At 43.9% G+C, this 24,289-nt stretch overlaps 8 non-coding genes across 8 annotated transcripts; 5 read left to right on the top strand and 3 right to left on the bottom strand.

The window, feature by feature from the left end:
* Positions 1-2,716: 2,716 nt before the first annotated feature.
* trnar-acg (transfer RNA arginine (anticodon ACG)) lies at positions 2,717-2,789 on the top strand. The gene has a single exon. It is a non-coding gene; the product is annotated as a tRNA-Arg (tRNA).
* A 2,380-nt stretch (positions 2,790-5,169) lies between these two features.
* On the top strand, positions 5,170-5,242 carry trnar-ccu (transfer RNA arginine (anticodon CCU)). The gene has a single exon. It is a non-coding gene; the product is annotated as a tRNA-Arg (tRNA).
* Positions 5,243-7,999: 2,757 nt separating this feature from the next.
* trnag-ucc (transfer RNA glycine (anticodon UCC)) lies at positions 8,000-8,071 on the bottom strand. Its single transcript has one exon. It is a non-coding gene; the product is annotated as a tRNA-Gly (tRNA).
* Positions 8,072-10,291: 2,220 nt separating this feature from the next.
* On the top strand, positions 10,292-10,433 carry LOC138228233 (U4 spliceosomal RNA). Its single transcript, XR_011185319.1, has one exon. It is a non-coding gene; the product is annotated as a U4 spliceosomal RNA (small nuclear RNA).
* A 4,383-nt stretch (positions 10,434-14,816) lies between these two features.
* trnag-gcc (transfer RNA glycine (anticodon GCC)) lies at positions 14,817-14,887 on the top strand. The gene has a single exon. It is a non-coding gene; the product is annotated as a tRNA-Gly (tRNA).
* Positions 14,888-20,320: 5,433 nt separating this feature from the next.
* LOC138228184 (U4 spliceosomal RNA) lies at positions 20,321-20,462 on the bottom strand. The gene has a single exon (XR_011185270.1). It is a non-coding gene; the product is annotated as a U4 spliceosomal RNA (small nuclear RNA).
* Positions 20,463-21,769: 1,307 nt separating this feature from the next.
* LOC138228425 (5S ribosomal RNA) lies at positions 21,770-21,888 on the top strand. Its single transcript, XR_011185504.1, has one exon. It is a non-coding gene; the product is annotated as a 5S ribosomal RNA (ribosomal RNA).
* A 636-nt stretch (positions 21,889-22,524) lies between these two features.
* On the bottom strand, positions 22,525-22,688 carry LOC138228108 (U1 spliceosomal RNA). Its single transcript, XR_011185204.1, has one exon. It is a non-coding gene; the product is annotated as a U1 spliceosomal RNA (small nuclear RNA).
* Positions 22,689-24,289: the final 1,601 nt, after the last annotated feature.

Below are 24,289 nucleotides of genomic sequence, written 5' to 3'. Positions count from 1 at the left end.
GAAATATTAAAGCAAGGAAAATATGATACGTGTAAAATATACAATTTGATCACATAATTACTTAATTACCTCTGGTAGTTAAATGCTTTTTTCTGCTGCGTTTTTTTTCTCTTGTACATGACTCTGATCCTTTTGTTGTATTTGTATTTGTAAATTCTATGTTTAATAAAAAAAAAATTTAAAAAAGCATTCTCTGGTGGTGTCCTGCAGGCTTCCTGTGGGTGTGCGTTGGTGGTATAGTGGTGAGCATAACTGCCTTCTAAGGAGTTGACCCGGGTTTGATTCCTGGCCAACGCAGTGGCGAATGTTTTCAAATGCTGTCATGAGCCTTGGATTGTGACTAGCAAAGCGAAGCCTTTTGAAAGCGCTAAAGCACTGAAAAACGGAATTGAGGGAGAATCTTACAGGGGATTCTGAGCGGTGTCTGCATACACGCAGTCCGATACGGGTGCTGAAAGCTTGAGCTACTCTCAATGTCATGCTGGCTTTCCCCGGAGTAAATCTGTTACATTGAAAGAATGCTTCTCGCAGGTTCAAAAAGGGACCCTTGTTAATTGGAGAAATCAATGATTTCGAATGAATTCTGTATGCGTTAAAAGACAGCTATACACAGAAAACATGCAGGACACTGCTCATGATGTTTACCGAGCCGAAACACAGTGCGTTTTTTCAAGCCATTTGACAAAGCCCGCCCACTGAAAACTGCAGCAGATCGTGTAAAGACGTTCAACTTTGTAACTACTGCACGCACAGTAAGCAGAATAAATTCCTCTTTTCAAACTGTCAAAGGTTTGCTTTGCGAACGCCGCAGGACATCGCACAATCTCTTTTGAACAGGGACAAACGATTTCTTATGGGGCGCAGTAAGTACTGTTACTGTCACTGCTCGATACCGACGTTGGCCTACTATACCATGTTCAGCCACCGCTAGAAAATGTACGGCTCTAGCACCAGAGCAAACAACAGGAGGGCCGACGTCGAACAGGCACACGTGTCAGACATGGAAAGCGATGAGAATGGGATTCGAACCCATGCGTGCAGAGCACAATGGATTAGCAGTCCATCACCTCAACCACTCAGCCACCTCGTCAATGAAACTGGGCTGTCCGGACATGGGTTGGCACGCTCCAGATGATCTTTTTCTTTTTTTTCCCCTCGTACTCGAGGGTCATTTTCCTGTTCCACATGCGATTTCAACATTTTCCTTGGGAGATGTCAAGCCAGCAAGCCACTGCTGTGGTTCAGTGGCCAGTGTGGAGTTCAGTGGCCCTGTTGTACACAGAAAGCACATTGAGCTCCTTGGACATGAAAAGTTCCAGATAAAAGCCATTTGTCATCCTTTCTCTTGGTGTCGATGTTGCTATTGTATGTAAAGGTGGCAACTTGCTCAGCGAGCAGGCGGAGCACACACCGAATGCAGATGTGTCTGAGTGGTGTGTCCAAGTGGCTGCAAAAGGACAACCCTCCCGGGGCGCCGTGGCTTAGTTGGTTAAAGCGCTTGTCTCTTAAACAGGAGATCCTGAGTCCGAATTCCAGTGGTGCCTTCTTTGTTCTGTCTTCTCGAACAGAACTGGTCCTTACAGACAACCGCCTACGGCTAGACTTAATTAAATGCAAGTATTCATTTCCTGTCTTTAACGCGACTTGTTTTTCTTAAAATTGATGGAATTTGCAAAACATGAAATACAAACATTGCTAATCAGCGCTAGCGGCTGGCAAAAAAAAAGAAGTCAGCAATGTTTTTTTTCCTTAACCTTAACCCTGCTAATGGAGAAGAGTTAAACGACCGAGTCTATGCAGCTTAAACGGTGCTCATGTCGGGATCTTAGCTGAAAGGGTGGTAAATCACGCTCACCCCAGTCCTTAATCTTTTAAAGAGGATACAAAATTGAACCTAGTCGCCACATCACATACATCCTGTTCAACGATAAAAAGGTGACATCTATCCTCGATCCAGAGTAAATCCCACGTTGAGGGCATCTTTTTTTTCACTTTACCGTGAATCGGGCTCGGCTGCACAGAGGAGAGAGCAGAGCAATGAGGTCACGGGGACAGGGGAGTCACACGCTGGCGGTTTAAACACGCGGAAGAAAACTGAGGGATCCACAGTATGTGGACCCTCCGTGCGCCATCAGTCCACACTCTGGACTCTGAATCCTGCCATCCAAGTTAAGATCTCGGCGGAACCTGAGGCGCAGTTCCTTCTTAAAACGTAATCTGGTGAGCATTTCTAGAATCGTACTTGTATAGATGCAGCCTTTAATGTGTTGCTAGGTTAAAATTGATGACTTCTTGAACTTCAGTAGGCAACTGCCCTCTTGATTTCGGATTTAATTTCTTTATTACAGGGGCGCTTTTATGAAGACAGAGTCATGTTCAGGTACTTTGCTTGATGGAGGAAGCATATTTCGGACTCTGTGATCTGCTCACCTGGAAAGGTCTGCTGTACTACTACAAGAGAGAAGTAGAGTCTGGAAGAATGGACAATTTTATGATGCTTTGGAAGATAATGTTTTTTTTTTCTTTGAAATCGAAATGAATCAGAATATCAGTGCAAAAGACAAACTCTTGGTTTGGTTTAAAGAGATATGGTTTTAAAACAGACAAGATGTAGAAAACAGGTGTTTCTCACTTTTGGAAAAGAATGGACCGGGGGTAATATTTTACTAGTTGCAGTGCTGATCTCACTGGGTTACAGTCCTGCAGTGTTACACCAGGGCCAGTGGCGCAATGGATAACGCGTCTGACTACGGATCAGGAGATTGCAGGTTCGACTCCTGCCTGGCTCGGGTCGTTTTTTAAACGCATCGGGCTACTCCCTAAGTAGTCTGTGCTACTTACTGAATTGTAATCGTACCCAGTAAGAGATTTCCTTCATGTAAATGAACTGCACCTGACAGCTTTAGAAAAACACCTGGGCTCAGTACGGTGCTGAGAGCTCAGCGTTGCTGTTCTAATTAGCACGCACTGCATCGGCTATGAGCCCGAACCTTTCAATTATTCCGATCAGTAAGTCAACACGTAGTCCACATGAACGGTAGAAATATTCTCTTGTCTGTCTCTTGTTTGTATAGAACTGAATGTCCCTGACAATGTACTGTTAGTTTTAATTGAAGAACGGCATTTGTGTTCAAATATACCAGACAAGTTTACGTAACTGCTCATGCGACACTCAGTTGTAATTAGTCAAGAAATAAAGTCGAACAACAGCTGCGGGTTTGATTCTGAACGTATGAGATTGCAGCGCCTTTTACTTTCATTGACAAATGATAGAGATTCGAAGAGAGATCCTTCAGACCAGCAAGCAAACCCACGGCTATTTCGGTTTTCTATCTAGGCAACGTTGGTGTCTGCAATAGCATACATGAAAGCGTGATGCAATTTCTGTGGCTACATTTGTTGCACGTCATGCACAGTAAGAGTGTTTCTAACACCAAATAAAAAGTCAACAATTAGCGATCACGCCTTCTCCTCAGTTAACCCACTGAAACCCTTGCTGTTAACAGTTCTTTACTGCGTGCTTTACCAGCACCTACATATCGTGTCGGTTCTTTCAGCTTTATTCATTAGGTTTTCAAAGGCATAAGTAGAGCACCAGAGGTGCGAACGCAAAATGCGTGGTTATCTGAAGAATTGATTTCCACGGCAGCGGGTCCAAACGATTTCGCGTTGTTATAGTACCAGGAAAGGAGAAGCGGCACTTCGCCTCTGCCGCGCAGGCACAAGGCGACGTGCGGCAGACGCCGGAGTCGGCAGGTTTCGAACCTGCGCGGGGAAGCCCCAACGCATTTCGAGCCCATCACCTTAACCACTCGAGCACGACAAATGCGAGCTCAATGCCGCCGCATTCCTCCTATAATCAAACACGGACTGCGAGGTGGCTGCGGAAACCTTTTTAAAGTTGGTCTTCGTTAAAAAAAAATACCTTTCACAAGATTCGTGCCGGCAGACAGACACGCCTCAGAGGGTTTAAGGCTGGCTTCACGTTCAAATGGTAAAGTCCCCCAGTCCGGATGTCAAAATGCAACTTTGGCAGACAGAAAAAACATCAACAAACCAAAAATGTGGACAAGGATTTTACAAGCTGCACCACACTGCACTTTCAAAAGCATTTACATTCGTGTTAGACGCAGGAATTGCCTTTGATTTGCGCGCTTACGAACGCCATGGAAAACGAAACAAAACTAAAGCCCTCAGCTCCTGCACTTGATTATAATCCCGTTAAGTGTCGAAGCAGGAATTTACGTCATCCTACCACTGCAACACGGGGAATAGAGGGAAATGAGCACAAGCTACGAATTGTCTCTAATCAGTCCCTACAGTTGTAAGACGCCTGGAAGCGTGCACCCCCATCATTAATCTTTGCGCATCTGTGCAAGGTAAACTCTGGAGCAGTCTCTGAAACGGCTCAAAGGAAACACGTGATTAATTCCATGTGCATCTGGGGTTCATTTCTTATTTACATTTAATTCAAGGGAAAGGCTTGGGTCAGTTTCAGACGGCCTCCAACAGCGAGATTCAAGCGCCCCACCTTCAGCCCAATCTGCGCCGCCAGAACGCCAACGGCTCCTCTGGTCTCCGGGGTGCGGTTGTGACCCCGTAACCTAAAGTGTTGGTGGCAGACAAATGGAGACTAACAGGTGACGTCCTAGGACATGACTACATTGTGACACTCGGTGGGGATGGTGACCATTGCTTGGAAAAGAGTGCGAGGCCCCTTTAGAAAAACATTTTGTTAACAGGCATTCTGCCTCAGCCTAAACACCTATAGCTTGCAAAGCGCATGCTATTAGACAGGCACCTCTGCAAGACCTTAAGAGTCTCTTAAACTAGTGATCGTAAGGTGTTCCCAATGGGCGATGTTTGGCTTTCAAATCATCTCTCTGTGGAAGCGCCGCGATGCAGCTGTTTAAGGCTTAGAAGCAGCTGACTGTTTCACTACCTAGCTGATCACTGTCAGTCAGGGAGCTCAGAGGTGAAAAGCCCGTCTGAGAGACAATTCGCCGTCGATCAGTTCAATATGTTCCGTACCAGCTCGGCGCACCTGAGATCATCTTGGTAGCCGTGTAGCTCAGATGAGTGAGAGCGTGTGTGTGTGTACCACCGTGATTGGATGCCAGTCCTTCTCAGGTCACAGTAAACCTTCTGCTGCCTAACTTTCCCCAGTGTGCCCCAGTGGCCTAATGGATAAGGCACTGGCCTCCTAAGCCAGGGATTGTGGGTTCGAGTCCCATCTGGGGTGCTCCTGTCCCATTTTGAGCGTACAAATGTCCTTGTGATTTGCAAAGCTACAACCCCACCTTACTCAGTGAGCGTCTCTGCTTTTCTCTCACATACAGTTGGGAGAAAAACTTTTGTAAACAGCCCTTCGGAATGATGTGGATTTCTGCATGAATGGCTCCTAACATGTGATCTTATCTTTATCTAAGTCATAATAATTAATAAAGAGAGTCTGATTTCACAAACAACACACGCCCAACATTTGACATTGCTGTTTCTTTATTGACCAAATGGTTTAAACAATCAAGGTCATTGATGGAAAAAGTACGTGAACCCTTATATTAAGGAGCTAGTGGAACCTCCTTTATGACAAAAACCTCAACCCCTACTTTCTGTAGCGGCTGGTCAGACCTGAGCAGCGGTTAGGAGGTATTTTGGCCTATTCCTCTATGAAAAACTGTTTCAGTCATGTATATTTTTGGGATGTCTTGCGCTGAACGGCCTGCTTCAGATCACGCCACAGTACTTCAATGGGATTGGGGTCAGGACTCTTACTTGGCCATCCCAAAATACGGAATTTCTTCTGTTTCAGCCACTCTGTTGTTGATGTACTCCTTTGTTTTTGTCATGCTGCATGACCCAGCGTCTTTCGAGTTTTAGATCACAGGCAGACACCCTGACATTCTGCTGTAGATTTTCCTGATACATCTTGGAATTCATCGGTCCCTCGATGATTGCAAGCCGTACAGCCTCCGCCATGCTTCCCAGGTGGGATGAGGTTTTGGAGTTGGTATGCAGTGTTTTGTTATCTCCAAACATAAGGCTGTGCACATTTACCAACAAGTTCAACTTTTGTCACGTCTGTCCACAGAACATTGTTCCAGGAGTTGCTGTGGAACATCCATGTGGTCTTTAGCAAACTTGAGAGGGGCAGTGGTGGTTTTTTTTGGGGGGAGAGCAGTGGTTTCCTCCATGGTGACCTCGCATGATCACCACTCCTGTTCAGATTTCTTCTTATGGTGGACTCATAAACACAGACATAAGACAAAGTCAACCACCTGTTCGCTAGATCCCATCCCCACTCAGCTAGTCAAAGATTCCCTCGAAGGACTGGCAGGACCTATAATTAGTATGATGAATGCATCGCTTGCGTCAGGCGTTGTACCTGATCAATTTAAGGTAGCGGTTGTTAGACCGCTCCTTAAGAAGTCAAATTTGGATCCACAAGTTCTTAACAACTACAGGCCTGTCTCAAAGGTCCCATTTCAATCTAAAAGTCTTGGGAGAATAGTTGTTGCCCAACGTCAATCGTATCTGGATTCAAATAATATACTTGAGAAATTTCAGTCTGGTTTCTGAAACTGCATTAACGAGAGTCGTAAATGATATTCTCTTAGCTACTGATGTGGGGAATGCAACAGTGCTTGTGCTTCTAGATCTTAGAGCTGCCTTTGACACGGTTGACCTCTCTGTTTTGTTACACAGGCTTGAGTTTGAGGTTGGCTTATCTGGAACCGTCCTTCAGTGGTTTACTTCACATTTTACTCATCGTTTTCATTATGTTCAAATATCTAATAATTGTACTGCTTCATCAATGTCACCAGTTCAATTTGGGGTACCAGAAGATCAGTGCTGGGACCAATATTGCTCTCTCTCTCTACATGCTGCTGCTAGGTAGGATAATATGAAAAAATAATATGAACTTTCATTCATATGCTGATGACACTCAAATAAACATTTTGTTTACACCAAACGACAACTCTTCTATTATCAGTTTAGTTAAATGCATTAAGGAAGGAAATACTTGGATGTGTGAAAACTTTTTGTTACTCAACTCTGAGAAAAATGAGGATCTGTTGATCGGAGGCAACAATACTGATAGGACTACTATAACTTCAGCACTTAACTCAGAGGATTTAAACATTTGCCTCAAAGAGACAGCACGTAACCTAGGCGGCATATTAGACACAAGGCTCTTAACAACTTGCATTGTTAAGTGCCTTGGGACAACCTTGTTGTGAAAGGCGCTATATAGAAATACATTGATTTGAATTGAATTGACAATGTAAAATGCTGTGTGTGTTGTTTGTTAAACAAGACTGTCTTTATTTATCAAAAAATAAAAGGAATTTGCTAGGAATGCAAACGTTAGGTTGCGCTTCTTCATGCTGCATCGTCGGCATGAGTGGAGCTTTTTAAACGTCTGTACTTACTGTGCCCCATAAGAAATCGTTTGTCCCCGTTCAAAAGACATTGTGCGATGTCCTGCAGTGTTCGCAAAGCAAACCTTTGACAGTTTGAAAAGAGGAATTTATTCTGCTTCCTGTGCGTGCAGTAGTTACAAAGTTGAACGTCTTTACACGATTTGCTGCAGTTTTCAGTGGGCGGGCTTTGTCAGATGGCTTGGAAAAACGCACTGTGTTTCGGCTCGGGAAGCATCATGAGCAGTGTCCTGCATGTTTTCTGTGTATAGCTGTCTTTTAACGCATACAGAATTCATTCGAAATCATTGATTTCTCCAATTAACAAGGGTCCCTTTTTGAACCTGCGAGAAGCATTCTTTCAATGTAACAGATTTACTCCGGGGAAAGCCAGCATGACATTGAGAGTAGCTCAAGCTTTCAGCACCCGTATCGGACTGCGTGTATGCAGACACCGCTCAGAATCCCCTGTAAGATTCTCCCTCAATTCCGTTTTTCAGTGCTTTAGCTCTTTCTAAAGGCTTCGCTTTGCTAGTCACAATCCAAGGCTCATGACAGCATTTGAAAACATTCGCCACTGCGTTGGCCGGGAATCGAACCCGGGTCAACTGCTTGGAAGGCAGCTATGCTCACCACTATACCACCAACGCACACCCACAGGAAGCCTGCAGGACACCACCAGAGAATGCTTTTTTTAATTTTTTTTTTATTAAACATAGAATTTACAAATACAAATACAACAAGAGGATCGGAGTCATGTACAAGAGAAAAAAAACGCAGCAGAAAAAAGCATTTAACTACCAGAGGTAATTAAGTAATTATGTGATCAAATTGTATATTTTACACGTATCATATTTTCCTTGCTTTAATATTTCTCAATTATTTATAAACTTTAGTTTCAACATGCATGCGTTTCCTGTAAAAAATAAAACTCAGCACACAGTTTTTCTTTTAACAACATTTCGAGTACCTCTGGCATTCATGAAAAAGACATACACAAAAGCAAATAACTAACTCTAAGACTGTCTAAACTATTGAGTTTTTCAAAGAACCAGAACTATAACAGTCCTTAACACTTAACTACACCATTCCAAACTAACACTAAAGAAACACTAGTATATACTGGTATAACAAATATAACCAAACATAATCATTAACTGAGCAGTCACTGGGAGCAAATCTCCTTCCCGTCCACAAAGGCCCTCGCTCCCACAAAGTAGGCTCTCCTCCCCTCTCTTCTGGCAGCTTCAACCTGGGGCCACAGCTGGTTCCTGGTGCTCCTGTCCGCGGCAGACAGGTCCTCTGCAAACCTCAGTTTGTTCCCATTCAAATACTCATTCCCCCTCGCCGCTCGCCACAGCATGTCCCTCGCCGTCCTCTTGGTGAACTGTATTATAATCGATCTGGGGCGCACTTGCTCAGACATGTTCGCTCTCCCGAGCCTGTGAACAAAGTCAAAGGCCGATATTACGTCCTCCTGGTCCGGCAGGGTCCTTTTACAGATACCCTTCACTGTTGCAACAAGGTCCTTATCACGTTCCTCTTTAACTCCAAATAATTTTAAATTCCATCATCGACGGTATCTATCTACATCGTTCACTTTCAATTCAAGTTCTTTAATATGCTTTTCTTGTTTGGTATTTACTTGTTTAAGAACTTTTACTTCACTCTTTAAGTCTTCAACCTCTTTAAACACACAGTCCATGGACTTTTTAAGACTTTCGATTGCGACTGTATTAGATCAAATCATTTCCTTCAGCTCACCCATGATCTGTGCCATCATGTTGAAGATGTTGGTCTGGAGCTCCTCCAGCGTCAGCTCGCCCCTTCCTCTCTTGGCTGCCGGGGTTTTCACAGGTGTGCTGGGCAGGGACTCCGGCTCTTCCTCTGGCAGCTGAGTCTCACTTGAGCGCATCTCAAGCACTCTTTCCACGTCCCCTCCAGCTGCTTCACTTTTCCCTTTAGTTGCCATCAATTTTCTTGTAGTGCTATACATATACGATTGAGGTTTCTTAGACTTCTCCTTCGAAGACCCAGCACTCTCTTTTCTTTTCCCAGTGTTACTCATATCGAAATTCTTAAACCTAAAAAAAATCGTTTTTTTTTCTTTCAATTATAAGTTTAAACAAGTAGTGTTAAGTCCTTATTTTTCTGTAGTCAAAAAAAGCAAAAATTAACATTCAGGTCATGAAAAACTCAAAAAAAATCCTCAACCACTAAACTTTACCTCCCACCTGAGCGCCATCTTGAACGCCCCTACCACCAGAGAATGCTCACGATTTCGGAAGCTGTCTCCGGGACGTGCTGATTCCACACATCCTGAATAAATCATGATATTGTTAGTTGCTGTAGCTAGATGTTCAAATGAGTTTCATGGCCAGATGGACTGTTTCCTCCAGCGGTATAGTATTGCAGTGAGACAGCACGATGCCTGCAAGACTATGTCACGCTAAACGCCACAGATTGTGTTTGTCCGTTCATGTCAGTTGTCCTGCAGCCACGGGAAGTGGGACACAAACATGCCGCAATGCTTTCAAGACGTTAGGATTTGTTTGTGCAACATCCGAGAAGAGTACTTGTGGCTTGAATGTGAACTGTACGTGCCCGCCCCCTTTCCTCTGTAGTGCATGAGTTCCTCCCGGCATGCCCTTCGTCATTGTTCTGTCATCTTGTATTTAAAGGGTTGTATTTCTGCTGCTGAAAAGAATCAACGGGTTTCTTTGTTCCCAACGGAGCCCTTGTCTGTCATGAAATTCTTCAAAACCTCAAGCTAGAAGAAGACGACAAATATGAAGCGTTACAGCAACGACATGCCATGAGACGATTGATAACGATTTCCATAGGATCCCCGCGGTTGCCTGGCAACCGTCAGCTTTGCGCAGTGGCAGTATCGTAGCCTGTGAGGTTTAGCCGAGGCGGGATTATTGCTAGTTGAAAACTTTTCCCAATACCCCGCTTCCGCCGGTTTGCAATACAATCGGCGAAAGCAATTTTTGACAGTCTCGTTAGAGACTGAGCAAGGTGTTTAAAGACAGATTTGGTCATGGTGACATCATGGTAGAAAGAAGCGAGCTTGTTCCCAGTGGGCATTGATTCGTCGAATATACGTATATTTACGGTGAAATTACGGCTATACGTATATATACGTCGCCTCGAAGTATAATCAACGTCGAATTGCAACCGTAAAATTGACGACATTAACAAACGCATATATAACGTCGAAAACACATCTAACACAGTGCCTGAGGCTTTTTACTGTATGTATCGTGTGTGCCGCAACTAGGAGTATACGGCACTCTGCACAGTGTACGAAGTAAATTATTTTCGCAGCAAATAATTTACACGTGTATAATAAATATAGTAAATATAATAAATTAATTACTGCGAAAATAATTTACTTCGTACACTGTGCAGAGTGCCGTATACTCCTAATTGCGGCACACACGATACATACAGTAAAAAGCCTCAGGCACTGTGTTAGATGTTTTTTCGACGTTATATATGCGTTTATTCATGTCGTCGATTTTACGGTTGCAATTCGACGTTGATTATACGTCGAGGCGACGTATATATACGTATAGCCGTAATTTCGCCGAATCAATGCCCACAGCTTGGCATACAAGGGTTTTGCTGAGGGGGTCTTGCCACCTGCCTGAAAAAAAACAGTAAAATGTTTGAGTGCCTATAGAGTTTCTATTTTTATTTTCTTGACAAAAGTCCCCCATCAGTGCGCGGTGCCCGAGGAAAAATCTGTAGGGGGGCGTCTGAAATTCTGAGGGGGGAGTGATATTTCGGTTGAAACGGAGCTGTACGGTGCAGCTACCCAAATGAAATCTCGCAGCTATGCCATTGATTAGTGCTTCATGATAGAAGATAACGACTAGCAATCTGGTATTTGCGATGAAGTTCAGTTTCACATTTTTCGTCACTCTCAAGGTTTGTATTGCCTGGAGCGAAAAGTACCATAAGCGTTCATTTTTGCAGCTACATGGACGTTCTGAATCGTTAAGAAAAAAATGTTGTAAAACCAACAGAAAGCACAGACTGCTATAACTAGTCCTAGTTATATAACGATTTTAAGTATAATGATAAACTACTGCAAGGAATCGGTCCACCTGAGCAAACAGGATCGTAATGTTGACACTCAATAATATGTGCAGTTCCTGGACGGATAGCCCTCCTGCCCATCAAACAGACTGAGTGACTGTTCGTGTCATTTAGTGTTGTCTGACCATTGACAAAGTACAACTATTTTTTTAGGGTGCAAATTAAGTTAGGTAAAACTTTTTGCCCAAAACTGAAGGGGCGACATTCCCCCCTCCCCCCGTGATGCCAGGCCTGTCCCCATCCTATTCCATAATGTCATTATATATAATACCATACAACAGTGACCGATCCTTACTTATTGCATGCGTTAAAATTGCACATCAGCTCATAGCAGCGATGTATTATCAATGTTAAATTTCAACCATAATATCGACAACATTAATAAACGCATACGTTGAGAAAATATCGAACCCAGCATATTTTCCGGTTATATACCACAATGCATTGCTAGTATTCGTTGGTCACCATTTTGGACACGTTTTTCAAACGTAGAAGTATATCCGAAAATATCTCAGCAATCCTCTTTTGACGAGTAAGTATGAACAATAATAATACTATCTGAATACATACAGATCTTTCTTAATATTATTTTGATTAAAATAGTATGTGAATAAGCAAAAAAATGGCACATAATATAGTGTGAATGGGGAAGATGACACAAAATTGTTTTGCCGTTTCTCTTATTCTTATTCTATGTTGTACTTTCAAACTTTGGGTACTCTTTAATTAGGACAGACTTTATTGCTCAACTGCTATGATGCAAGCCAAATTCTATACATTTATTTCAGCTTTGAGCTTAGTAAACCGTTCATTTTTTAGATTATACTAAAGAAGATATTAATCATCATTTATTTGGGAAGTAATATTATATAATTTTCTCCTAGCTGCGGTGCTGAAGTCCCACCCTACATCAACAGAAAAAGAAATAAAGGAGCACGCAATGTGTTACTTGAAGAATGCATATGCAAGGCAGGGGGCCAAGAGATCTGGACTCTGAAAATAATAGGTTTTTGGTTCTAACTGTTAGGACAATTAGACAGGGTTTGCAAATAGTGGACAAAAATCGTCTTAACTTCCATTGTAATATTTTATATTTTATGTAATATTTTTTTCTTGGAAATATAGAAGTTGTACATTTTAAAATGTATATTTGAATCAAAATGTGGTTTTGAGTTAGTGTGTTAATGTAATTAGTTTTGTGTTTGTCATTACTATACTGTATATTGCCATGTTACCAGAATTTGTAGCTGAAGTTTAAGACTAGTTGTGTTTTTATGATTATTGCCCATATGTTGATTGTTGATTGATTGTATACAATGTATAATTTGAAATACATATGTTTCAGGTGTGAATGTGTATTTTCAGAATACATTTCTAAACCTAATCATTGGCTTGTTTTACTTGTTTCTACACCTATAAAATCTATCTTTGATGTATAATAGACCTCTACCCATATACGTATAATAGACCTCTAATGTTATCCGTATAATAGACCTCTAACCATATACGTATAATAGACCTCTAAAGTTATACGTATAATAGACCTCTAACCATATACGTATAATAGACCTCTAAAGTTATCCGGAACTCCAACCATATATGTATAATAGTCCTCTAAATTTATCCGTATAATAGAACTCCAACCATTTATGTATAATGAACGTCTAAATATAGACGTATAATTGACGTTTAACTTTAGACGTATATTAGAATTTCATTCTAGACGAATTGTAGACCACATTTAGACGTCTAAGATATGCGTTTAATGGACGTATATTATACGTCTTTTGCCCAATGGGTTACATCTCAACAGAAACGCTCTTTAGCTCTTTCAGCGTTATGCAGAGAACATCGTCTGTCGAGATCACTTTTGAGTCAGCGCGAAACGCCGTGTGCTGTCAGTTTGATTTCATATTGCTCGTAGCGGCGCCCGGCTTTTGTCTGTCAAACGTTAGGTTGCGCTTCTTCATGCTGCATCGTCGGCATGAGTGGAGCTTTATAAACGTCTGTACTTACTGCGCCCCATAAGAAATCGTTTGTCCCCGATCAAAAGAGATTGTGCGATGTCCTGCAGCAAACCTTTGACAGTTTGAAAAGAGGAATTTATTCTGCTTCCTGTGCGTGCAGTAGTTACAAAGTTGAACGCCTTTACACGATCTGCTGCAGTTTTCAGTGGGCGGGCTTTGTCAAATGGCTTGGAAAAACGCACTGTGTTTCGGCTCGGGAAACATCATGAGCAGTGTCCTGCATGTTTTCTGTGTATAGCTGTCTTTTAACGCATACAGAATTCATTCGAAATCATTGATTTCTCCAATTAACAAGGGTCCCTTAAAGGATGAGTCAAAGTAACGTCTAATCGGATTAGTTTCCTTAGAGCTGGTTCAGAGTTTGCTCAAGAGTTTACCTTTCACAGATGCGCAAAGAAGAATGTTGGGGGTGCACGCTTCAAGGCGCCTTACAGCTGTAGGGAGTGATTCGAGACGATTCGTGGCGTGTGCTCGTTCCCATATTCCGTACGACCCGGGGTGCAGTGCTAGGATGACGTACAATACCGCTTGGTCACGTAACAGCGTTATATGCAAGTGCGGGACTTGAGGGTTTTCGTTTGTTCGTTTTGTTTTGCTCTGCTTTGCTTTGTTTTGCTTTCCATCGCGTTGGTAAGAGCGTAAATAAAAAGGCGATTCCTGTGTCTACCACTAATGTAAGAGCTATTTCAAGTGCGACGTGGTGCGGCTTTTCAAATGCTTGTGGGCATTTCTCTGTTGTTGATTCTTTTTTTGTGTGTAACAAAGTGGCATTTTCATGTCCGGACGGGGAGACTTTATCATTCCGACATGAAGCCACCCTTAAGTCCTCTGAGGCGTGTCTGTCTGCAAGGCTTGTATTTTGGAAATGTTTTTTTGAAACGGAGAACGACTTTGAAATAGGCTTCCGCCGGCGCCTCGCGATCCAGGTAAGATTGTAGCAAGAACGCAGCGGCGGCGGGGCTTGCTGTAGTCGTGGCCGAGTGGTTAAGGCGATGGACTAGAAATCCATCGGGGTCTCCCCGCACAGGTTCCAATCCTGCCGACTACGTTGTCCGCCTTCAGTCGGTGTGTTTCGGCACAAGCAAAGAAGCGCGCCTCTTTGCTGTTCCTGGTGGTTTTAAAACGCCCAATCGCTTGTACCCGCTGCCTTGGAAATAAGTTCTTCAGCGTCCGCAAATGGCATTTTGCAGCTGGAAGCAGATGTCGACGCGTTTTGCACAGAGCACCAAAAAAGCGTCTTTTTTGAAGGCCCAGGCACTGAGCATTGGTGGTTCAGTGGTAGAATTCTCGCCTGCCACGCGGGAGGCTCGGGTTCGATTCCCGGCCAATGCAGTGGCTTTTGCAGCGAGCGGCTCCATCACTTGCATCCCCTTGGAACTCGCAACTGAAAACCCACTGAAGCTAAGCAGGTGTGAGCCAGGTCAGTACCTGGATGAGGATGAGCTACAGGGAAAAACAAAGCTTCCAGCTGGAAGCGGTGTTAATGGTGCCGGCGGGGGGGCGCTCACCCTGAGGTCTGTGCGGGTCCCAATGCCCCAGTATAGTGACGGAGACGCTGTGTTGTAAAAGGGCGCTGAATTTTGGATGAGATGTAAAACCGAGGTCACAGCGCTCTGTGGTCATTCAAAATGACCACCAAAACCTTTGACAAAAGCTCTTGGTAATTGATGGTCTTCAATAATGCTTCTCCTTTAGGTACATTTTAAATCAGCTGAAAAATGCTGTGAAATGGGGGGGCACTTCAGGCCAGTGTAGGATTTGGGTTACAAGAACCATGAAACTGCACGAGAAAGCCCGTACACTGAATTACACGGCTTTCTATTCAAAGGAGGACAAAAGAAATTCCCTGAGTTTGATTTTTTGCAGCACAGAGAGGAGCACTGTCGTGAGGCCGGTTAGCTCAGTTGGTTAGAGCGTGGTGCTAATAACGCCAAGGTCGCGGGTTTGAGCCCTGTACGGGCCAGGTCTAGGTCCAGGTCCCTGTTTGTGAAACAGGCAAATGACTGTCTCAGGGGCCCATTCCTCATTCTCAAGACACATGTATGCAGTATGTACACCGTGCATTGAGCAATAGGGACTGAATACACCACAGGTAAGGTTAGAAGTCATTCTGAGGTGCCACATGTGAGGGATACAGCTAGGCATCCGAAATGTAGGGTTTGAGACCCTTCAGGAGTACTGCATCCTTTGAGACAGACCCGTGCATGTTAAACAAATGATCATTTCTTTCGGCATTAGGGACTAAATATACTAAACATATGATGCTAAAATGTTATTTTCACATATATTAATGTAATAAATGATTGCTTATGCTTTATAAACAAATCTAATTAAAATAAAACATTAAGTTTTGTATTTATCTTGTACCATAGAACATGATTTTCTTTGTATTTCAAGCCCACCAAGTGTCCAAATGACGCACTACATGATATAAGGAAGATTATCACATGCATATCGGTATTATCTTTCTTATGAAAATGCATTCCTTTCATTACCTTTTACTTTTTAAAATGAACTCAAATTGAGTATAATGTAATAATTTAAGTAGAATAGATTCTAATAATATAATGATCCAGTGTTTTGCACTACTTCACTGCTTCACTGCTCTATGCCATCTGGAAATAAATCCTCAGACTGCTTACTGCCCTGGGCATGTACCAATAAATTAAAGGAGCACATCTGTTTATCACTGCGTTGAAGCAGGAGACACACAGTCTCTGCAAACACATCCTAGATACAGTGTTCCAGCACCTTTGACCTCATCCAGAACGTATCATTTCTCGAAAAGGATTGCTGTCCGAATGCACATCTGAATCCCAAACAGAATCTCTAGTAAAATACGATCATTTGTGAAACAGGCAAATGACTGTCTCAGGGGCCCATTCCTCATTGTCAGACACATGTATGGAATGCTTTCACCGTGCATTGAGCAATAGGGATTAAAAACACCGCAGGTAAGGTTAGATGTCATGTTCTATGATCATTTCTTTCAGCATTAGGGACTAAATATACTAAACGTATGATGCTAAAATGTTATTTTCACATATATTAATGTAATAAATGATTGCTTATGCTTTATAAACAAATCTAATTAAAATAAAAGCTTAAGTTTTGTATTTATCTTGTACCATAGAACATGATTTGCTTTGTATTTCAAGCCCACAAAGTGTCCAAATGTTCTATGATCATTTCTTTCAGCATTAGGGACTAAATATACCAAACGTATGATGCTAAAATCCTGAAAAAAGGATGTGCTCCATCTCGTCAGTAGATTGGATTCCAAAACTGATTTGGGTCAATATACATTACCTTTGAAATTAAAGTACAGTCTACTGTAGGGAACCATCAACTTAGAAAGCATTGGCCTTCCCTGGGGGTCAGGTAGGTGCAAAAGATAAACCTTTATCCTATCTTTATCTTAAGATAAGTGGCCAAGCAGTATTTTTCCAAGTTTCACCAAGCACATCATGTTGCCATAGTAGACAAAGTTCTATAAAATGTTAAATAACTTTTAAAAAAAGTATCTTGGTCTTACAGTACTGTACAAGGTGAATTAAACTGTCCCTGGTAATAAAAAGTAATTAGAAGCATCTCAGAAACTTTATCTCTAGAAACATTAGCTGTTTTATATCATGTAATTTAGTGTGATGTTGTCAGAATTCAAGGACATTATCACACACAGAAATTGGTTCAGTTAAATCTAAAAAACACAGCTAAACATGGGTTTAAATGTAACAGAAGTCTTACCTCTTGTCAAAAGATTTAATTCAAGAAGCGATGTAATAAATGATTGCTTATGCTTTATAAAGAAGCTTAAGTTTTGTATTTATCTTGTACCATAGAACATGATTTTCTTTGTATTTGAAGCCCACAAAGTGTCCAAATGACGCACTACATGATATAAGGAAGATTATCACATGCATATCGGTATTATCTTTCTTATGAAAATGCATTCCTTTCATTACCTTTTACTTTTTAAAATGAACTCAAATTGTGTATAATGTAATAATTTAAGTAGAATAGATTCAGGTAGGAAATATAGAGTCATGATGTTTATGGCTGACATCATTTCACATGGGTGAATTTTAAGCTAAGAAATAAAAACATTTACAATGAAGATACCATTGCTTAATTTTAAATGCCTTTAAAAAATAAATACCTCCTGAGAATAATTTGCCACTCCCAGATCCTTGGTAAGGTACTGTTTGAATCCAATCAGGAGAGGAGCATCCAGGGAGTGCTTTCTATAGAGTCCAGCTTGGGCCACTCTCTTCCGGCCTGCTGATACTTTTTAACTACTGAGGGCCTGTAAGGATATAAAACACCGGTTTAAACATTTTATACCTATAAGACAAATTAGAATTTTAGTAAAAAATAGATACATCTGAAAAATAAAAAAGTCTTACTGCTGATAGAGTTCTTCAGAGCTCACATCTTCCCCTTCCTTATCCGCTTCTGTTTCAGTTTCTAGAGCAGCCTCTGGCATCTCTTCCTCCTGGACAGCGGCCTCTTGCTCAGGGCCGCTGGAATGCAGGTAGATTCTTTTCAACATGCTTTTACATAATATGTTGTAACAATGATTTCAAAAAGAAACTACAGAAGCCTTACAGATTTAAAATTTCTCACCTTGCCAATGTGTCTTCAGGCTTCCCATGTACAAAAAGGCCCAAGGACTCTAGCAGTCTTACAACCACTATCCTGTTTGCCTCACCAGACACGATCTCTATTCTGTGGTAATCCACGATGACCCCGTTCTTCAGGTGATTCATCATGTCCTCCCTCGCCTGTTGAGAGGCCATCCTGATCTTTTCTGCCGTGGCGTGCTTCATACACGCCCTCTTCAAGTGAGCAGGAAGCTGATCAAGAGTATTCAGGTACATCTTGCACACCAGGGGAATCCGCGCGGGTTTCCTTTGAAAATAAATAATACCATCTGTGTATAGAAACAAGCTAAGACTGATTTCTTAAATTATCCTTAATTTTCTCTCTCATAGTTTGAGCATAATGATTTTATTGCATTTATATAAGAATTGCTCATTGCTCCTAAATAAATAATGGTTTCATAAAAAAGTGAACACTTACTTGGTCTCAGTCACAGACTTTCCAATAGAAGCCATTGTGGAGTTCAGCAACTGCAGGTCCTAGAAGTGGGGAAGGAATTTTAAAAGAGAAATTGAATTACAATACAGAAGGAATGGCTGAGGGTTCACTGAAATATATAAATATACAAATTCCAAAGACTGAGTCCATATAGAAACAACTACCTTTCATTTTCAGTATAAGAAAAAAAAAACATTATCTTCCAAAGCATCATAAAATTGTCCCTTCTTCCAGACTCTACTTCTCTCTTGTAGTAGTATAGCAGACCTTTCCAGGTGAGCAGATCACAGAGTCCGAAATGAGCTTCCTCCATCAAGCAAAGTACCTGAACATGACTCTTTCTTCATAAAAGCGCCCCTGTAATAAAGAAATTAAATCCGAAATCAAGAGGGCAGTTGCCTACTGAAATACAAGAAGTCATCAATTTTAACCTAGCAACACATTAAAGGCTGCATCTATACAAGTACGATTCTAGAAATGCTCACCAGATTACGTTTTAAAAGGAACTGCGCCTCAGGTTCCGCCGAGATCTTAACTCGGATGGCAGGATTCAGAGTCCGGAGTGTGGACTGATGGCGCACGGAGGGTCCATATACTGTGGATCCCTCAGTGATCTTCCGCGTATTCAAACCGCCAGCGTGTGACTCCCCTGTCCCCGTGACCTCATTGCTCTGCTCTCTCCTCTGTGCAGCTGAGCCCGACTCACGGTAAAATGGAAAAAAATATGCCCTCGACGCGAGATTTATTCTGGAGCGAGCCAGTGTTGCGCATAGCTGCCTTCAAAGCAGTTAACCCAGGTTCGATTCCCGGCCAACGCAGTTGCGAATGTTTTCAAATGCTGTCATGAGCCTTGGATTGTGACTAGCAAAGCGAAGCCTTTTGAAAGAACTAAAGCACTGCAAAACGGAATTGAAGGAGAATCTTACAGGGGATTCTGAGCAGTGTCTGCATACATGCAGTCAGATAAAGATGCTGAAAGCTTGAGCTACTCTCAATGTCATGCTGCCCTTCCCCGGAGTAAATCTGTTACATTGAAAGAATGCTTCTGGCAGGTTCAAAAAGGGACCCTTGTTAATTGGAGAAATCAATGATTTCGAATGAATTCTGTATGCGTTAAAAGACAGCTATACACAGAAAACATGCAGGACACTGCTCATGATGTTTCCCGAGCCGAAACACAGTGCGTTTTTCCAAGCCATTTGACAAAGCCCACCCACTGAAAACTGCAGCAGATCGTGTAAAGACGTTCAACTTTGTAACTACTGCACGCACAGGAAGCAGAATAAATTCCTCTTTTCAAACTGTCAAAGGTTTGCTTTGCGAACGCTGCAGGACATCGCACAATCTCTTTTGAATGGGGACAAACGATTTCTTATGGGGCGCAGTAAGTACAGACGTTTAAAATGCTCCACTCATGCCGACGATGCAGCATGAAGAAGCGCAACCTAACGTTTGACAGACAAAAGCCAGGCGCCGCTATGAGCAATATGAAATCATACTGACAGCACACGGCGTTTCGCGCTGACACAAAAGTAATCTCGACAGACGCTGTTCTCTGCATAAAGCTGAAAGAGCTAAAGAGCGTTTCTGTTGACACGTAACAAGCTCGTTTCTTTCTACCATGATATCACCGTGACCAAATCTGTCTTTAAACACCTTGCTCAGTCTCTGACGAGACTGTCAAAAATTGCTTTCGCCGATTGTATTGCAAACCGGCGGAAGCGGGGTATTGGGAAAAGTTTTCAACTAGCAATAATCGCGCCTCGGCTAAACCTCACAGGCTACGATACTGCCACTGCGCAAAGCTGACGGTTGCCAGGCAACCGCGGGGATCCTATGGAAATCGTTATCGATCGTCTCATGGCATGTCGTTGCTGTAACGCTTCATATTTGTCGTCTTCTTCTTCTTCTAGCTTGAGGTTTTGAAGAATTTCATGACAGACAAGGGCTCCGTTGGGAACAAAGGGCGTTGTGAGAAAACCGTTGCTTATTTTCAGCAGCAGAAATACAACCCTTTAAATACAAGATGACAGAACAATGACGAAGGGCATGCCGGGAGGAACTCATGCACTACAGAGGAAAGGGGGCGGGCACGTACAGTTCACATTCAAGCCACAAGTACTCTTCTTGGATGTTGCACAAACAAATCCTAACGTCTTGAAAGCATTGCAGCATGTTTGTGTCCCACTTCCCGTGGCTGCGGGACGACTGACACGAACGGACAAACGCAATCTGTGGCGTTTAGCGTGACATAGTCTTGCAGGCATCGTGCTGTCTCACTGCAATATTATACCGCTGGAGGAAACAGTCCATCTGGCCATGAAACTCATTTGAACGTCTAGCTACAGCAACTAACAATATCATGATTTATTCAGGATGTGTGGAATCAGCACGTCCCGGAGACAGCTTCCGAAATCGTGAGCATTCTCTGGTGGTAGGGGCGTTCAAGATGGCGCTCAGGTGGGAGGTAAAGTTTAGTGGTTGGGGAGTTTTTTTGAGTTTTTCATGACCTGAATATTAATTTTTGCTTTTTTTGACTACAGAAAAATAAGGACTTAACACTAGTTGTTTAAACTTCAGTTATAATTGAAAGAAAAAAAAACGATTTTTTTTTAGGTTTAAAAAGTCCGATATGAGTAACACTAGGAAAAGAAAAGAGAGTGCTGGGTCTTCGAAGGAGAACTCTAAGATACCTCAATCGTATATGTATAGCACTACAAAAAAATCGATGGCAACTAAAGGGAAAAGTGAAGCAGCTGCAGGGGCAGCAACAGGGCGGAGGCGCCGCGCGCCCGGCCGACGTGTTGGACCGGTGCGCTTTACGTGCTGAAATAAACACGCGACAGCCCCGAAATGTTTCCAGAGTGCTGTGCACTGAAGACTTGCCTGGTGAAGACTTGCCTGGTGCTCCTCCGTGCAGATTGTTTGTCCTCCTCCAGTGCGGGACGAGTCAACACAAGGGAGCGCATTCGCCAACATCCAGGCACGCAATGCGATTTGGAAAGCAGCTCCTTTCCAAAGAGTTGCACACGAACGATCCTTCAGTCCCGCTCGGGGGGCACGGAACCCCCGCCACACACAGCTTCAAGTAGCGAGTCAGGCGCTGGGGCTTTCGCTTACGGCCACACCACCCTGAACACGCCCGATCTCGTCTGATCTCGGAAGCTAAGCAGCGTCAGGCCTGGTTAGTACTTGGGTGGGAGACTGCCTGGGAATACCAGGTGCTGTAAGCTTTTGCTCTCCCGGCCAGCAGGGGTCGCCGTTGGTGCCGTAGGCTTTGGGAGGAAAACCTGCAGGATGGAAAGGTGATCTATAGCCTCATCTCTAGAGATGTTTTGTTGCTGTGGCATGTGTGTGACCCATATTCAAAAAAAAAAACCCGTCTGTAAAACGAATATCGAAGCTGCCTCTAAATCTGCAAATGAAGATGAGTCGATAAACCACTTGTTTTTCGTATAACTAGACATATATTCATTTGTTACCGATTTCATTCATTGAGCACGGATACAGTAGAGGTACAGCCATTCACTGTTTGACATGTCTGCACTGGTACAGAACCGAGCAATCAGAAAACGGGTGAAACTGTCTTTAGACTCAGCATACAGTACCGAGGCCCCCCATGACCAAATAAAGGCTAACCTCGATAATCAGCCTAAAGAACGCAGACTACAGCAAAACGACTGACTTTGAAAAGGGAATGAACGTCCGGAAGGAGTAGTGGAACTAGCTTGAGATGCTTCTCCGGACCCCTAACTAAAAGCCAGCGAGAACCAGCAGCGGCGTCCACTCCTGTCGAACCGGGATCCTTCCGCAGCCACGCAGCTCGTGGTGTCCTAACCCTCCCGTATCTGATTTTGGACCAAGCACATCAGGGGAGAGCGCGAACGCAGTCCCCCACTACCAGAAATTCTGCAGTCGAGATTCCCACATTTGGGGAATTCGCAGGGGTCAGCACAGCCGGAGTGCAATGGCCAAGCCTCGCCCTGGGTGAACCTCCTTCTTGATCAAGGTATCTCCCCTGCCAGGTAAGTATGAGTTAAACAGGCCCCTGCAAGCGGCCCGCACCCACAGCACAAATCGCGCAGCCTAGGCCACCTCCTCGCCCCGCACGCCACCGCCTCCTGCTGGGCCCACTCTTTCACACACTCACACGCCACACTAACACTCAAAAGTGTGGGCAAAACGAGAAAACGAGCGCGCCGTTTCCTACACATCTGCAGTCGCCGTTGCGCATTCGCAGCATGTCCCGGGATGCAATTCGGCCTCATTTGCATATCTCCAGACCGGCAGATCGCCACGCAAGCTCGCGACGTGCGCCTGCCACACACCGAACAAACCTTTTCAGCAATTTCCAAAAAACGGGCCTGCTCGCCTGCCCACAAGGCTCCGTCTCTTACCTGCTCTCCAGAGCCTGCTGCCTTCTGTGCTTTTCTCTCGGCACCGCTGCAGTGCACACAACTCCTGCAGCGGGAGGGGGGGAGAAAGTTCCCGCGCTCCGCCGCAGGGAAGGCTCGCTCCGTGCGCACACGTCCTTTCGATGCCAGTCCAACAAGTGCTCCGCATTAGCTGCGTCGGGGCTCCGGCGTGTCGCACCTCACCTCACCTCGCACTGCCCCCTCCTTGAATGTCTGCCCCTGGGCATGCCCTGCTCTCCTCCGCCTTATCTTAACGCGTGTGAGCACCGACAATGGCCACAATGCCGGGGAATGGCACCTGTAAAGTGTTAATTGGGGCACAGGAACAGCCCGTCTCGTCTCGGGGGGGCCGGCTTCAGAGACAATACAGCAAACACAGCGGGGCTGGGGAAGAAGACGACACCACACATGCGGGTACATTCAGCTCCGGCGGGAACGAGACATTTGTCGGTCTTTTCAAGTGCCGAGAGCCGAGCAATCCTTCACTTGTATCGTTTCTCCCCGGTGACTAGATCTGGCCCTGCGACTCTCGACTGGGCTCACCCCCGGGGCAGCCCAGCAGGTGTGAGCCTGGCCGGCACCCGGATGGGAGATTCCACCCCGGAAAAGCTCCGGTTGCTGCTGCTCCTGCAAGAGGTGTGACTGGGACCAGTAGGGAGCGCTCACCCTGCGGGCTGTGTGGCTCTCTTACGCCCCAGCCTCCTGATGGCGACACTCTGCTGCACAAACAGGCGCCGTCCTTCGGGGGAGGCGTCAAACCGAGGTCCCGACCCTCTTTGGCCATTAGGAAACCCCAGGGCGTCTCTCGAGATTGTCTGATCTCGGAAGCTAAGCAGCGTCGGGCCTGGTTAGTACTTGGATGGGAGACTGCCTGGGAATACCAGGTGCTGTAAGCTTTTGCTCTCCCGGCCAGCAGGGGTCGCCGTTGGTGCCGTAGGCTTTGGGAGGAAAACCTGCAGGATGGAAAGGTGATCTATAGCCTCATCTCTAGAGATGTTTTGTTGCTGTGGCATGTGTGTGACCCATATTCAAAAAAAAAAACCCGTCTGTAAAACGAATATCGAAGCTGCCTCTAAATCTGCAAATGAAGATGAATCGATAAACCACTCGTTTTTCGTATAACTAGACATATATTCATTTGTTACCGATTTCATTCATTGAGCACGGATACAATAGAGGTACAGCCATTCACTGTTTGACATATCTGCACTGGTACAGA

Source organism: Lepisosteus oculatus, unplaced genomic scaffold, assembly GCF_040954835.1.
Source record: "Lepisosteus oculatus isolate fLepOcu1 unplaced genomic scaffold, fLepOcu1.hap2 HAP2_SCAFFOLD_40, whole genome shotgun sequence".
NCBI lineage: Eukaryota > Metazoa > Chordata > Actinopteri > Semionotiformes > Lepisosteidae > Lepisosteus > Lepisosteus oculatus.
The sequence above is the reverse complement of the archived record's forward strand: the minus strand, read 5'-3'. Positions and strand labels throughout refer to the sequence as shown.